The sequence below is a fragment of the Physeter macrocephalus genome, chromosome 3 (genome assembly GCF_002837175.3).
Source record: "Physeter macrocephalus isolate SW-GA chromosome 3, ASM283717v5, whole genome shotgun sequence".
Classification (NCBI taxonomy): domain Eukaryota; kingdom Metazoa; phylum Chordata; class Mammalia; order Artiodactyla; family Physeteridae; genus Physeter; species Physeter macrocephalus.
The window spans coordinates 29184679-29191475 of record NC_041216.1 but is presented as its reverse complement, the minus strand read 5'-3'; the positions used below and the strand labels follow the sequence as shown (position 1 = coordinate 29191475).

At 53.1% G+C, this 6797-nt stretch overlaps 1 protein-coding gene across 1 annotated transcript in view; it reads left to right on the top strand.

Moving 5' to 3' along the window:
* The window catches only part of AJAP1 (adherens junctions associated protein 1), a 63513-nt gene extending 58494 nt beyond the window's left edge, over positions 1 to 5019 (top strand). The window contains exon 5 of the mRNA XM_024125628.1: positions 4508 to 5019. The gene's annotated coding sequence lies outside the window, so the exon portion shown is untranslated. The remainder of the gene's footprint in view (positions 1 to 4507) is intronic.
* Positions 5020 to 6797: the final 1778 nt, after the last annotated feature.

Here is a 6797-nt window from a genome sequence, read left to right as displayed (position 1 = left end):
CTCACTGCCGCGGCCTCTCCCGTTGCGGAGCACAGGCTCCGGACGCGCAGGCTCAGCGGCCACGGCTCACGGGCCCAGCCGCTCCGCGGCACGTGGGATCCTCCCGGACCGGGGCGCGAACCCGCGTCCCCTGCATCGGCAGACGGACGCGCAACCACTGCGCCGCCAGGGAAGCCCTCCAAATGCAGTTTTAATGATGCTACAGTAGTTTGTTACCGCACCGTCTTGCATGCTCACGCTAACCCACACGTACAGCTGGGACCTGAGCCCCGCCCAGTCCGCTTCCCTGCTGGCGGGTTGACAGCAATGCTGGGCCTTGTGAACACAGGTGACCCAGCCCGGGCAGAAGTTAAGCCTGTTTGCCTAGATTCAACCTCTCCGAGAGATTCCCGCTAACTCTTGCCTCAAACCCCCTCCGTGGTGGAGCCTGACTGAATGCTCTGGACGAGACAGAATGAGGCGGCCTTTCCTGCTCCGAGGAAAGGGACCTTGGACACACACCTGTCATTGGCTCTTGGGCTAATTTCCTGTCATTTTTCATGTAGCGAGTAAACTCAGAAAACCTCATCAGTGTTCAGATCTTTCCGTTTGCCAAGGCCACTTCATTCCGAACCCAGCCTGACAAGTCATAAAAGCTCTTGCATCTGAAGCAAGTGAGAAATAAATCATGTGTTATTATTATTTTCAAAAACACGCCAAAGATATAACTAATAAAAAAAAATCAAGAAACGCACCTGAGCCTTCCCACTTTGTTCTAAAAAATACATTGACAGAATATCCAGCTTCTGTAAATCAAAGGAACATTTTCTTCAAAGCAACATCCAGACCCTCCTGGAAACCATTCTCTCCCCAAGCTGAGAACCGGCACCAAGGAAACCGGTGGGGAAGGAGCTTTTTCCGGAAGTGGAGAAACTAACGAACGAGAGGCTCCACGCTCCAGGAGGCCTCGCTGCCTTCTCCCTGTTCTCTTTCTTCTGCAAAAGCTGATGCTGGTCTTTAAGCCCAGGACCCCCTGTGTGGTTCGCAGCCCGGCGGGCCCAGGAGCCGAGCATCCCCTTCTGGGCAGCAGAGGGCACTGGTTTCTCCCAAGTCAGAATTCATCCGGGATCCCATCGCTCAGCTCTCTCAGCAGCCACAGCTTTTCTTTCTGGCCCAGCGTCTTGCATGCACACCCTCGCCGCCGGGTGCACAACCTCGCCATTGCCCTTCTCCGAGCAGGACGCACCTCCCCCTCCCGCCCCTCCCAGGGTTATCGCCAGGCTGAGAGGCTCTTGCTCTGAGCCTTTGGAGCAGAAAAACCCGAGCCCTCCCCCGCGAGCTGAGTGTAAAGCAGCAGGGTTTCAACTGGAATGTAGGGCAGGCCTGGAAGATGGCCAGGCAGCCTCAGACCCCTCCTTCTTCTTGCAGGGGACAGTCACCTCTGCAGGAAGCCAGCACTGCTGTTCCAATGGCAACTCAAGGCGCAGAGTTGGAGCCATCGCTCCTTCTCTCTCTCTCCTTTTTTTTTCATCCTGAGATGCCAGATAGAAGCAGATGCTGGAAGGTTTGGAAGAGGCTTGGCCCCCATGTGGCCCAGGAGCCCCTCCATCCATCCTCCCAGACAGGCAACATGTGAAGGTCATTCCAGGCAGATAAGGCGAGAAGGACAAAGCTCCTTTCACAGAGATGCCTCTTTGAGTTTCATCCAGTGTTGATTTTTCTCCCCAGGCCAGGCTCCAAGCTGGCACCTGGGAAAACCTAGGTGGACCTGGCAGGCACCCTGTGACACCTGGGTGACATGTGACATATACATGCTCAGATACAAACCAGTTCAGGTCGTCCTGTGCCTGAGGAGCCATGGAACCGATGCTCTAACAGAAATGGAACAGAGAACACGTTTAGGAAAGGAGAGGGTATCCACAAAGGCCTCTCTAGGGAGGTAACCATCAGCAGGAACTTGGGGGACTTCAGGTAGGAGATTTGCGATCTGAGGCCAGGGTGCCACCTGGAAGGGGGAGAGGGAGAGGGAGGGATGGGGGAAGAGGGGGCAGGACCTCGTCCTGAAGAATCTGAGGAACCACCGTAGAGGCACTGAAGGCTTTTTTTTTTTTAAACATCTTTATTGGAGTATAATTGCTTCACAGTGGTGTGTTAGTTTCTGCTGTATCACAAAGTGAATCAGCTATACGTATACATATATCCCCATATCTCCTCCCTCTTGCATCTCCCTCCCACCCTCCCTATCCCACCCCTCTAGGTGGTCACAAAGCACCGAGCTGATCTCCCTGTGCTCTGCGGCTGCTTCCCACTAGCTATCTGTTTTATGTTTGGTAGTGTATATGTGTCCATGCCACTCTCTCACTTCGTCCCAGCTTCCCCTTCCCCCTCCCCGTGTCCTCAAGTCCATGCTCTAGACCTGAAGGCTTTTAAGTGGCAGATAATATCTGTTTGGAAAAACCCCTAGGAGACGCTAGCCCCAGGGAAGAAACAGAAGCAGCCCCTCCCTCCATCTGTCCATCTGTCCGGTTAAGGCCACGAGAAAGGGTAGGAGAGCAGCCCAGGGCTACAGTTCTCAAGGAAACCTTCCTTCTTAGGGAAGGAGGCCCTTGGTTCACAGTCCCACCCTGGACCCGGCTGAGGGTGGAGAGGGGCCGGGGTCGTCCTGCTGGGACAGCGGGCAGCAGCTCAAGCCGGAGACTGTCCCAGGGCTGGGCAAATGGTCACTAGGCCCAGCTTTTAGTGTCCCCATATTTTTTCAATGTATTTTTTTTTAATTTTAAAATTGTAGTAAAATACACAGAACATAAAATCGATCATTTTAACTGTTTTTAACAGGACAGTTCTCTGGCATTAAGTACATTCGCAATTGCTTACACAGCCGTCACCACCATCCATCTCCAGAACTCTTTTCATTTTCCCAAACTGACTTTCTGTCTCCCTTAAACACTAACTCCTCCAGGCCCCAGCACCCAGCATTCCACTCTTCATCTCCATGACAACTCTAGGGGCCACATATAAGGGGGGATCACATAGGATTTGTCTCCACATTTTTTTAAGGTTCAAAAGATTAGAAAACATAGACATACAAGAGGGACATTCCCCTCTGTTTTAACCACCTCCCACCCCCAAATCCTAGAGAGCTGAGGGGGCGGGAGGGGCCGGGGCACAGCTGCCGAGAGTGGTCCAGGACACATCTGACGGGATGTCCGTTTCATCACACGTGATGACACCCCTGCTCACAGCAGGGCAGGCCATCCCACAGGAGATGAGTAGATGCCCCATTTTGGCCTCCTGGAGTTGCCCAAACAGGTGTCATTTAGAGGTAAAAGGCAAGGCAAGGTGATGAGCAGGGGCCCTGCCTTCCTCGTCCAGACTGGGAGGGGTCCTGGAGAGGGAACGGGCACTGCCACCCCCTCCCCACGTGGAATAGACTTTGGCAGGCCGATGCCCTCGGAGAAGATGACGGAGTCAGTGCTGACCAGATGCTCTCCTGCGGGCTGCAGGTGTGTCGCCCCACCTGGATGCCCTTCAGCCCTCTGTCCTGTCGAGGACCACCCAGGGGGCTTATTTGATTCAGGAGAAAGAACCCTACCTCCTAGTCTCTTTAGAAGAAGGGTGCCATGACCTTCTTCTTTATACCATTTGAGGGTCCGCATTTCCTGCAGTGTGGGTGCAGGTGAGGGCTCTGAGTGACAGCAGAGAGAGGCATGGCCCCATCCTCATAACGGAGCTGCAGCTTTGAGCCAGAGCCCCTCCGGCCCGAGCCGTGGGGCGTCCCGACTCACCTGGCCGTGCCCGGGATGGCTGTAGTTCTCTGACTCCCTGACTCTCTGACATGCTGACTTCGGGGTGTGTCCCTGAGGCAGGATGACTCTGGGGTCCCCATTTTCCGAGGTGGCACCCCCAGGCTGGGCAAGAGCCACCAGCTTCTTTGCAGCCCGCTGACCTGGCCTGCAAGCATGGCGGTTCACGTTCTTTCTCTCTCCAGCAAGATCCCCTCTTGGGGAGATCCGGGAGGTGGTTTTTCTGACGCAGTCCATCAGCCTCTCCTGAGTCCCAGACTCAGCGAGCGTCCAGCTGAGCAGTGGATTGAAATGGACTCCGTTGCTTGCCATAGCCCCTCTGTGGACCCTCTGCCTGTGGTGGTGGGAACTGGAAAGGGAGCGAGCAGGATGCTGGATGCATTCAGTCACCTGCAGGCCTGGGGTGCCACAGCCTTGTGGGTTAACACTGGGGGTGGGCCCAGCGCCCTCTTGTGAAGCTCAGACCCCCTCCCACGCAGGCAGGAGGACCACTCCATCAGTTACCGTAGTTAACACGAGGTTCCCCCTGGGATTCCTAGCGTGTGTACCAGCCCCTGGTGACCAGGTCCAGTGAGACAGCCTTGGCATCCCCAGGACACTTGGGTGTCCCTAGCCAGGGAGCTGTGCACCCGGGTCTCTGTGACGGAGGCTCAGAGGGGTTGCGTAGACACCTCCTGCCCTCAGCTTGCTGCCATTTAATCTCTCCTTGTTTTCTTTCCATGCAGGATTCCGTTGGTGAACCTGTAAAAAAAAAAAAAAAAAAAATTACAAATTACAAAAAAAACACACAAAACCTAAAACTAAACTATCTAAGGGGAGGGTCCCCACACCTACCACTTCTGTTTGCCGGTGGGGAACTCACAGAGCAGGACGCTATAGGCCAAATATATTTTTATAAAAATGCCGACGCCTATGGGGAACTGCCTTCTCCGAGAGCTTCTTTGGGGAACAGAAAGAAGATGATCCAAGAGGAAGAGCTGGAGACACAGAAAGGGCAGGAGGACACACCGGAAGCCGGGATTTGTACTGCGATTTTGAACCTGTGCCAATAATACCATTATGTGCCATGTACTGACCCGAGAGACTTGGTGACAAAGCCGAAGCCAAGCGAACCACGAGGAGAAATCTTACAGAAAACAGGAGTGGGCATCTCTTCCGATAGAGTTGCTATTTCTGGTTAATGTACATATATAAATATATAAAGACACACAGACATACACACACACACACACACACACACACACACACACACACCCCTTTTTTGTACTGTAGCAATTTTTGAAGACCTTCAATGTTCCTTTTTAAAGAAAAAATGTGTTCTCGGTTACAAAATCTGATTTCTTTAACATGCTTAGTATGAACAGAGTGAACTGGTGTTTTCTACTTTGCAAACTCACACACAGGCATACACGCGCATACACACACACGTACGCACATATATATGCGTATATCGGAAATGCAGTTCCGCGAGCGAGCGTCTTCTTCCTGGTGACCTGGTGTCCCACTGCTATCCATGCCAGGTGGCCTTGATGCACGCCAGCTGGCCCTTGACTGGCATGTCCTGCGTTTACTAGGCGTTCGGTGAGTGGCGCGATGTGTGATTTATTATCTTGGGCCAGAATGAAGAATGCCATGGTTTTATATACATACATACATATATGTAATCTATATACATATAAATACGATCTTTTTTCATTGAATTGTTTGAAGAAGCTACCTAATAGCCATGTGCACACGTGTGTGGCCAGCCACTTACAGATGGGCCTGAGCGTCAGATTGGTGGGGGCTGGTGGATTCTTGGCCATCTTTGTGTTATACAAGCATAGACCGAATTAAAGAAATTTTCCAGTTGCAAAAATTAAAGGAATATATCCTTGTAATGTGTGTGCACATGTCAGAGCAGAACTCAGAAATATGTGAGCTCCCCGTTCGTTTGGCAAGGAGCACTGGATCCCTGGGTCAGTGGGCTCTGCATTTCTTTCCCACGTGTTGGCACTCAGAGGTTGCCTGCTCTTTCTTGAGCCCAAGAGTGACTTTAAATTTTGGTGCAGATGGTGGCAAAGATGCTGTCTCTTGTCGGCTCCCATCGGTCAACCTGTGTGCTCTGCCATCAAGAATTCTACTGTGGAGCCTCCCAGTGGAAATAGGGGCCCAGACAGGAGTCTCCTTACAGAGGATTCCAACCACACACCATTGAAAATCCTCCCTGCCAGCCCTCACCTTACAAAGGCGCCCTGATGCCCCATCGTGCGGTTAGTGGGGGGCACTGTAAGGGATGGGGGGTCCATCTGGGCTTCGTGCTTCCCAGTTAGACAGAGGGCGTGTCCTCCTTCTGGGGACCCCAGATTCGGTGCACGTGGCCTGTCTCCTATGAGTGATTTCACCGGTAGGGCTTGCAATGCCACAGACCAGGTTGGCAGGCAGGCAACTAACTCCCCCCACCCCCCTCCCACTGATTGGTCAAGCCGGTGACCTGATTCTTCCACCAGGCTCCCTCTGCAACACCTTGAAATGTGCTTGAAAAGTTGGCTTTGGTACCTTTTGAAATATGGGAGAGTAAAATGATGCCAGTGGAGGGAAAACCTCATTTTTGTCACACCCATTAAGATCGGTATTGGTGATAACTGCTCCAAAAGTAGGAAAGTTGGATTTTTGGTTTTCGTTTTGTCACTTCCCATCTCCCCGCAAAGCTTGAACGGGACGCTGCAAACATCCACCCCTGACATCCATCACCTCCAGGCTCTAGACTCACTGCACGGCGCTCCAGGGCGCTCCACTCTCTACCCGGCGTCCAGCTCACACATCTCATTATCCTCCGGTCACTCTCCCGCTGGAGGGCGGCTCTGGGGCCTTCCTGACTCAGGCGAGCACAGCTTGGTGTGAGTGCCAGCTGAGGGCTGTCAGCATCCTGCAGGGCCGAGGGACCTGCCGCGACACCTGCTCTGTGTCGGATGCTCTGAGACCAAGGTGGTGGCTGAGAGGCCTGTTCTACCACCGACAGCAGAGCCTGGCGTT